At 39.4% G+C, this 9915-nt stretch overlaps 1 protein-coding gene across 2 annotated transcripts in view; it reads right to left on the bottom strand.

Moving 5' to 3' along the window:
- LOC108751334 overlaps window positions 1-9915 on the bottom strand; it is a 47417-nt gene that overhangs the window by 19922 nt on the left and 17580 nt on the right. Inside the window, exon 1 of one of the 2 annotated variants that reach the window (XM_018491442.1) lies at window positions 4542-4785. The exons of the other annotated variant lie outside the window; for it this stretch is intronic. The gene's annotated coding sequence lies outside the window, so the exon portion shown is untranslated. Of the gene's footprint in view, window positions 1-4541; window positions 4786-9915 lie in introns of those variants that run through there. 2 annotated transcript variants of the gene reach the window in all.

Raw genomic sequence — 9915 nt, 5'->3', positions numbered from 1 at the left:
TTTGCCGTTGCGTATTATTTTATTTTATTATAACCATCGCCAATATATAATATGTTTGATCGATCGTTGAAGCTCGAACGTACGATTTTGCAATAGCCGTACCTCAGATTCTGCCAACGAAGAATTTCACGTGCGTGCACGCATCGCGGACGTATCATCGTGTACGGATGCACACGCGTCTACATTTCGTCAGTTCATTTATACGAACCGGCAAAAAGCGGCGGATGGGATTAATATCGGATTATATTACATTACCAGAATAAAATTCGCGAGGGATTAAATTCATGAGAGAATTACGCGACTATTCGCGTTTCGAGAGTTTCGCACGTACGGGGAAGAAGTCGTGGATGATGTAGTGGATTTTCATTAGCTTCGGGATGTAGGCGGCGAGTTGCTGAAAATAAAGCAAACTCGGCCGCACCCGTCGTTTTTCCGTAATAGATACGCGCGTATATAGCAAAGTTCCTTCCCCAAACGGTTATGTACGAGCCGTGGATAAGGGTAACTAATTCACCTCGGGAGATGAACACACACGCCACGGTAATGCAAAAGCCAATTGCGTAATTCATAATAGCGTGCGATTCGTGTGACAGCGTAATGGAACGGCGCAACGAACCGGCAATGTAATGAGATTAATTCCTCGCCGCTTGGTTCCGGTCCGGCGAATTGATTTCTGGTTGGTCTTAACGCCGAGTGTTGTGTTAGCCGAATAAAGAAATTCGACACGATTCATTATAGAATAGTTACGCTCTCATTGTAATCAGCTTTGATTCACGTCATGCACAGTGCATCGGGATATTTTACAAGAATTTGAAGGGGATTGATGAGGAAATCCTTACACAATCTCGATGGGCGGCAAGAGAGAATATTTTTATATTAAATTCTCTCTTTCTCTCTCTCTCTCTCTCTCTCTCTCTCTCTCTCTCTCTCTCTCTTTTCGTGGGCGTTGGAGTTTCTGCGAGCGGTATTAATATCGCGGATATTCGTATAGCTTGGCAACCGAGATAGCGGGAACAAAGAGATGCCTTCTCACGCATTTCAGATTTTGATGCATGAATACGTGCCCTTTATATACTTCAAGTGTGGCTTTATCTCGCTTTCACTCAATTTTAGTTCTACCATTACACGCGGATGATTCGAGAAATGATTGCACGAAGGAACGTCGTATTACGCGTATCTTTGTTAATAACCGTAACAAATCTTCAGTGAATTGAATATTGAAAAATAAAAATTTGTAATAATTAACTCTTTGCAGAAAAAAGAGAATTTTGTTTGGAGAAAAATAAAAACCGCGCAAACTGACTTTCCATAATCATAAACGTTGACAGAAATATCCTGTATAATGTCATTGAAACTTTTTATAATTAATATCTTTACTGATGCAACTTCTAACGACGTCGATTAGCGTTCGTGTTTAATTAAATGCATTAAGCGTGATTAAACTTACTTCGAAATTATCTGAAAGCAAATTAGAAATGCCGTTTTGCTACAATATAAGTAAAATACCATAAAGCGATCTCGTAGAGATTATCGCGATTCTAATTGGAGTTCATATCGAGAGTAAGCGATGAACGACGATAGACATCGATAGTTTGCTAATTATATAAGTGGCAGTCAATTTTGTAGCAAAGCGGCTTGAATACCCGAGACGTGATTGCTGATTGTCGTGTGCAAAACGATCGACCTACTCGACTCGATTTATTTTCGACAATACCAGCCGACAGCGGCGACTCGATTCGCGACACAAAAGAGATGGGAGGAACTCGTTAGACAGCGTTTGTTAAGCGAGAGCATTCAACTTGGCGAATGAGAGAACTCGAAAGAGACTGTCTCTATATATGTAAGCTTGATAGAACTTCCCGCGCGAAAACTTCGTCGAGAGAAGACGAAAGAGATGCAAATTCGTGACGCGTCTTACGAAGGATTTACACTCTCGCAACTTACGTGAATTTTTTTCTATCGAGAAATTTTTCCCTCAGCGCAATTTGCCCTATATAGCTCTTGTAATTAGCAACCGTTCTTACTTTAGCTTTCTCCTTCAGGCTTAATTATAATTCTAGCAAATTAAATGTACGATTGTATATAATATATTTGCAACCATTGTTGTAATTTAATGAAATAATTGCGAATTTTTTTTTTCTTAAAAGAGAGAAAGAACCAATTCTCGAGTAGCGCAAAGTCTCCGTGAAAACGCAGATAAGCGGTTCTTAGAGATTGCGAATTGGAAATCGCTCTCATCACGTAACTCTAGACATCGCGAGAGTTGCAGTTTGCATACGAAGAAGGTATGTAGGTAGATAGATAGATAGGTAGTCTCTATCTCGGGGAATGCACGCGCTATCAATTCAGGGCTGATGATTCGCCCACACACACACACACACACACACAGTCTCTTAGTCATTCGACACAGCTGTCGAATAACAAACAGATGCCTCTCCGCAAAAATTCACTTCCGCCATCTTCCGTCGCATACATATGCCGTCGTGTTGCATGTTGAGAGTCGTTGCGTGCTTCACGCGTGGTCGCGTGATATTCCTCATGTATTGTTTTATGATCAAAAAACAAAACCACTTTGCAAACGAAATTTTGCCTGCGGGAGTGGAAACTGAACAGATTTTATGATTCTATCTCGTATTTTTCTATATCAAACTTTTAAATAATCTAAACATTGTCGCATGTCGTACGTTACAGTCTAAAATTCGAAATTTATTAAAATCATATTTTCGTTAAAATTAATTCGAACAAAACCCTTTTTCGTCAATATTGCTTTTAACTAATTCAATCTAGAGAGTTAAATTCTAGCTTTAACTAGCTACAGTTAATATTGAAATGAAAGAGCTTTATTAGAAGTAACGTCAACTGGTTAAATCGAGTTTTAACAAATTTTCAGTTTCACGATTGTAATATGTACAGATAAACTTTAATGGAATTGATATGTTTAAGATAACGTGCTACTGTCGTACGGCGATAAATTCGTCATTCTTAACGAATGCAGAGGGTCGTTAAATTCCACCCACGTGTCCTCAACTCACTCACATCGTTAGTCATCTTTATTGGTGCACGTCAGTTACCAGCCATTAGCAGACATTAATCGTTAGGAACGTTTCAAAGCGCGTTCGAATAAATGCATAGCTATCTGTAACACGTGTCGCAATTTCAAGATCATTTTGCGATACGCGAACATTCTAATCCCAAATACGTTGAGAAATTGCGACAGCAAATGTTTTATTGTATTTATAGTGATGGTAAATCTGCGATTAAATCAGGTTCACTCTGTGTGAATATCGATGCGATTTGAAAATAAGTACATTGTATTGACGCAAGCAATTTCCTTTATTTGCGAAAATACTTTGCTTTCTCATGAGTTCATTCGTCTGATTTTTTATTATGACGACTCGACTTCTTTAAAGGAAAATTACTCGTGCCTGAATGAATGATAAATACATGTAATAAATGATAATTATCACCAAACGACGCAGCTTACACTGAATAATTAATTATCGGCAAACGTCAGTTGGTTATATAACTGGGAGTGTCATAACAAACGTTGTCACAGCTCCAGCAATAAACTCGCATATATTATAAAATATGTGTAATCTTTGAAGCGTTGAAGTTATATCGATATATTTGCAATATAACAAAAAATAGTGAAAATTTTTCTGTAGTTCTTAAGTTTTAAGTATGTTTATTCTAGTTCTTATTTTAAGACAGTCTTAAGTAATATCTTAAGATGCTAATAAAGCTTTTTGAGTGGCTTATAATGTCTTAAAACAATACTTAAGATAGTCTTAAATATAATAATCGATTACAGATCTTTATTAATATGTAATTTTCCGAATTTTCTTATGTTTAAAAAAGAATAGAAAATTTACAGTGATACTTATTGGCAAATCACTTCTACAGAAATAGAACAATAATTTATGGATAGATAACATTGCGCTATGTGTTATGTAAATAGCAAGGTCTTGCACAAATTTTTTTCACAGTCTCTAGAAACTACGTCGATTAAAGAAAACGTTTTTAGTTTCTTCGTCAGAAGTTATGCAAAACGCTTTGTGTCGCGGGACTCAGGGAGAAGAAATCTTTTGAGTAACCTTCCGAGTGTAGTAAGTGGCAGGTCCTTAGCGATATTTGCAAGTCTCGTCTGGGCACTTTACGGCGACAATTATGGAAGATTCTCGCGTCACTATAGCAAAGTCTTTTTCCGTGTGAAAAAAAAAACCACCGACGCGTTAAAAGACTAGCTCTCATTTTAGCTCTCTAACAAAGATCTGAGAACAGCGATTACTTGCGACAATGACGCGTGCTGCAATCATGCAGACAGAGAGTTGCGATTATCGTCTTAAATTCATACAATGATATCCATTTGGACTACTAATTATACAGAATTTATTTTCGTTTCTGTAGATATTTAAATAGAAATTGAAGTTTCTCTCATAAATATATATATATATATATATATATATATATATTAAAAATATCCAATATGTATTTATGACTTCAATTGACTAATACTTAGCGAAAACTTAACTAACACTTACTTGATACGTTATAAATAATTTTCTAAAGTTTTACTGGCACAAGCGAGCGCTCGTCGTGTATGCTAGAACCAGCCTCAGCACTTGGATGATGAAAAAAGAATATTCGACAACGTAGACTGGCCCTAGAGGCTTTTCAAGACGTGTCCGTCCATATTTTTACAACGCACCTCGCCGAGCCGTGCGAACGGGAAATAAGGAATAGTCTGTTCCCAGAAACTCTGATGTCACGTCTCACCTTCCGCCGATTCCGAGGCTGAAGTCGATTCTAAACTGCGCAGGAATACCTGCACGGATGATGACATAATGACGCCGCGTCAGCCAGCGCAATTTATTTCCCGCTGGAGTACGCAGAGTCGATCGTCGCAAACGCGATAGCGATGAAAACAATCAGGGAGGAGGAATTTAATTGACGTAACGCGGACGATAGCATCGCTGCATCAGCGAGTTTTTCGAATGCGTATTCTACGTTACGTTGTATACATTCCAATTAGCAGGCACGCAAAGCGTGCGCTAATTTTTATGTACGGAAGATAACAAGCCGCGAGAGTCGCAGGTAGTTGCGAGTGATCGCGCGCGTTAAAAATAAAAAAATTTTCCTTTTCCATCTATTACATTTGCGCACAATGCGCAATCAACACTGTGCTGTATCCGAACTTATCGGGCACGCTTTCTTATTGGAAATAAAAATTTCCATCGATCGAACTTATCTTCTTCAACTGTATTGTACTTACTCTTGGAATTTAATACAAAGAAAGATAGCAAAGGTTTAATCCAAGTTGTTGTTGACGTAACTTACTTCCGAGTGATAATAATCAGAAGCAATAACTGTTTATCTTTGTTTTTTTTTTTATAAATAATGTCTTCAGCTGGATTTATTCGAAGAAGTATCAAGGATTAAGTGGACGATCGACGAGCGGTGTGATGCTTCTAAGGCACAGTCCCACTGTATAAAAACTCGCGTTCGTGACCGGGCACATGGGAGACCTTTAAAGCGAGACAGTGTCGGACGACCCCGAGAACTTGCCGATTAGTTCCAGCGCTAAAACAGGTTATCGTTGGCGAAGAGAGACCGAGGATGTTCGGACCTTGCTTGCCGGAGGTTGCCGCCGCATGACGTCATCCGCTCGTATACGACCAGATTCTTGCTCACGGTCGTCCACGGGGCCTCACCTAACGTTAATAACTCCGTAGATACCGAAGGAATTTGATAGACTATCTAATCGTTATTTCAATACTGTCAATAATATACGACATGCCAAGGTTCTTTTTTTTCAACTTCCACAGGTTCAACTTCTTGCTCGTCAAGTTAACGACTGATTTTACTTATAAATTATACCGTTAAAGAATTCGCGATCAACGAATTTTATAGATGCCAATTATTTACATTATTAACAATACATTGAGTTCCCGCTGGCGACATTTCTGATTTCGTATTCAACATCGCGATTTATGCGCTTATTCAAATCCCGATGACTAATCGTTGCGGAAAAAGGCGCTCGCATAAGGCAATAATCAATTCATTTTTTACGATTCAGAGAGGATGAATAATCCGAACCAGACATCGTAGCAAATGCATCGTGCACATGCATGTTCGTCCGATGCAAGTCGGGCGTAGTTTAACCACCCTGGAAACACGAGCTGTTGGACAGGACGATCACGTTCAACGTACGTGGCTTATCACCCTCTGAGAAAGGATAAATAACACGTGAGCACGCCGAAGTTTGCGATACGCAGCTGCTTCTGATCGTGCAGAACCAGAGTTGTGAAACAGAAATTTCGATGCCTGGCGGCGATATTGGCGTTAAAAGATAATAGTGTTAATTCTAAAAATCATTTCCACTAAAATTTTCATATCGACTGGTCAAAAGTTTAGTATGACATTTAAATCAAACAAAACATAGGTGTAATTGAGAAAACCTGTTGCAATTGCGTTGCCTCGTTATTTTATTATAACAATTTCTTCATTAACGTAACAACCATAGATCCCTTTCTTGTTTTCCTTCTCTCAACTTTCAATCAAGTTTCTTCTCAAACATAACGAACACTTTAACGTACACTTTGAGAAGCATGCCGGCTTATACAATATAATATTTCTAATCTAAAAGGAGAGTGAACATTCGCCGCTGTGCTAGTCGATCTTTATTTAATGGTGACTCAGAATCGTGCGAAAGTCGAGGTTACAGGCCGAATAACCCGTAGATTTCCATTTAGTCCTTGACAGAGATGAATATTAGAGTCACGCGCGGCCCGTCGTTTAATACGAGCCGGAGTTGACGTGACGGAGCTGCGCGAACTTTATCTATCTGTACGCGTTTAGGACGAATCATTGTCGTGCGGCAATCCAGCCGGTATACCGTATTTGCGCAGTTATTATTTCCACCAGGTCTCGGTTTGCTTCGAGAGTGATTTCGTCGGCTCCCGCGAGTTCTCGAGAGAGACGGTCGCATATAATTGGAGTGGGACTGCGCGAATTCCCACGTCGACCGTTTTTCAGCGTGTGTATCCATTACGCGCGAGTAATCCTTGAGAAGGAGCACCGGGTAATGTGTCTGCGTCCCGCGAGAGAAAGACGGGAATTCGGATGCATCAGCAATAAATCGCACGAAGATGAACTCGATTACGAGGTACTTTATGGCCGCGTTATATGTATTCCGCGTTGTTTTCAGTAACGAGACAGAACGAGAAATTCGTCGTGGGGTGCCCGCGCAGCGCGGGACGTTCTCGGGAGATAAGAATCGTGCGTATCTGCCTGGAGCTCGGTAATGGCTCGCGATAAAAAAGAATATGGGAACAGTTATCATAAACTTTACGAGCGATCTTGAGCGAGCGAGATAGCTTCCTTAATTCGCCGACGAACAAGACGGACTCGCGTAAATTGTACGGTCTTGTATGTGCGCCTTGGAAATTTTTTTGTCAAGCGCGAGCATCTTCGTAGGAGCTTCGGTAAAAACTCGACTCAGCTTCGTCGTTTAACGAACGGGATTTGCGTAATTATTTCATTTTTTTTTACGTCTAGTGTTTTTTTATGTCTAGCTGATAAACTGGCGTGAATTAAGTAGCACGTTCTAATTTAAATTAGGATATTCGCGTTATGTTTAAGAATAAATTTAATTAACAGTTATAGAGAATTATAATGAAAAAAAAAATAAATAAATAAAGAAGTTTTATGAATATTACGTTATTTTGTTATCCGCTCGTAAAGTTTATGACAACTGTTCCCACATTTTTTTTTACCGTGAGTCATTATTTACATTTTTTTACACGACGACGAATTAAATAAATACAATATTTAAAGTGAATATGAAATTGTGTACGAGTCCTTCGTAATTACGAGTCTGAACTAGTAGTAAATTGTAAGTCATGCAATAAAGAGAAAATGTAGCAGAAAAAAAGCAGTTACGACAATAATAAAAAGATTGCGGAAAAAAAATGCAGAAGTACCGTGCAGCCAGTTGGCGCACACGAAGTCCGATGCACGATGCAGTCGTGTATGTGACGTAAGTGCATCCAGTATCATCTGCTCCCATGCGGTTAACCCAACCGGATATGGCACAGACCTCTAGAGGTTAAGAGACATTAATGGGCTAATAGGGACGCTAATGATTCATTAGCCGGTTACGTTAATATCAACTAACTTTCCACGACAGAGTCGTCCACGTCAGCCGGCAGTGTCAACATCCGATACAACCGAGAGAGGTCGAAGACCCTGTCTTCTATTTTCGGGAGCGATATATCAGATAAAGGGTCGTTAGTCTGCGCATGGAAAGCAGCCAACTCAATGAGATTCCAATTTCGTCTCATAATTATTGAGCGCATTTCTACGAATTGTCGAGACGACCCTACGTTTTCGTTATTCGCGCGATTTTTCATTTGCAAGCGACGCTCGTGCCGCGGAAAAGGTTTTAATGCCTACGTCGTACCTGTACATATTAACGGCATGATATTTATCAAGAAGCGCACTTCTTGCACGCTCGCAACCGGTCGGGCCACAAATTGCAGTTCCAACCTTGTCACGAGCCTTCTCACTCGATCTTCCTGTTTCGCGAAGGAGGTTTCAGGGTCTTGACACCTGACATGTTACCTAAAAGGAACGGAGACCTCGGCGGTGGGAGATAAGAGAGGCCGCTGTGCTGTTGCATTTTTTACCGTGGTACCCATATAGAATTTTTATCAATACATAAATATAAAATACTTTGACAAATACATTCTCGTGATACGACTGTACCACATGTACGATTATGTACCTCGTAAAAGCTTAGGAGCGTCTCCTAATGTTTCCTGGATGCGTCACGTTTAACCTTCGTACACTTTTATTTTCGAATATAACTGATGTTACTGGATAGAAACGCGATGTCGCGATCGAGAAAGATCACTCGTTAACATTAACTCGATCCTTGGCATTTACCGAGAATTATATCCACCGCTGTCGAGGAACGCTTTGGCTAAAATCACCGGCAAATGCAATTATCCTAGCCACGATTCTGCGATTTATAATTATCCGTTACTAGTAATTGAAGAAAAATCAGCAGCTTCAAATTGCGTCTTTGAAATAAAAATCAGAATGCATTTAAAACACGATAGTTTAGATATAAGCGCTTATTTTCTCAGAAAGTGTTGTAATAATATACAAGAATGAATAAATGCTGATACTTTCGATCATTAGAAGGGATCTTCGGCTTAATATTTTTTGTAGAAAAACAAAGAAGTTATTATAAGATCCTTTGAATAATCGAAAAAATATTAATACGTATTTATCCATTTTATATTTCACACAATAAATATTAAGTTATGATTCTAGTTGCTTTTTAAGGTTTAATCATATTCCAATGGGATTCAACTGAAAGTTCACTTTGTCGATTTATTGCCTGCGAGCATTACATATCGTTCTTTGGCTCACCAACACACTTTGAATTTCGACACTCTATCGACACGCTTCGAATTCTTATCGCGCCATTATCTTTTGTTCACTGTATACGGCGCATACCTCACGCGCCACAGCACGAACCGTTTGATACATCGAGCACCGTGAATGTATAACTTTGCTGATGTCTGATCGAAAAATGGCAGTGCTGATATTCGCAAAATTCGTTGACGCGGAGCATAGATACGTTTGGAACACGCGGAGAGATGCGTGATCCGCTCGTAAAAAATTCCATTACAGCGCATAGTATAGGCTTCCAGGCATGTTCCAATTTGTTTGTAGAACAGGGAAAGGAAATACCTCTTATTTTTCATGCATCGGTATAGCGCGCAGTGTACGATTTATTTTACATTTCCCTAGCTGCCCAAAAATTGCCTGAGCAACAAAAATCGGAACACGGCTGTATATTGAGTCTTATCTAAATAAAATGTTTTACGTTACAAATGTTACGTT

The sequence above is a fragment of the Trachymyrmex septentrionalis genome, unplaced genomic scaffold, assembly GCF_001594115.1.
Source record: "Trachymyrmex septentrionalis isolate Tsep2-gDNA-1 unplaced genomic scaffold, Tsep1.0 scaffold44, whole genome shotgun sequence".
NCBI lineage: Eukaryota > Metazoa > Arthropoda > Insecta > Hymenoptera > Formicidae > Trachymyrmex > Trachymyrmex septentrionalis.
Note: the sequence above shows the minus strand (reverse complement) of the source record. Positions and strands in the feature narration are given on the sequence as shown.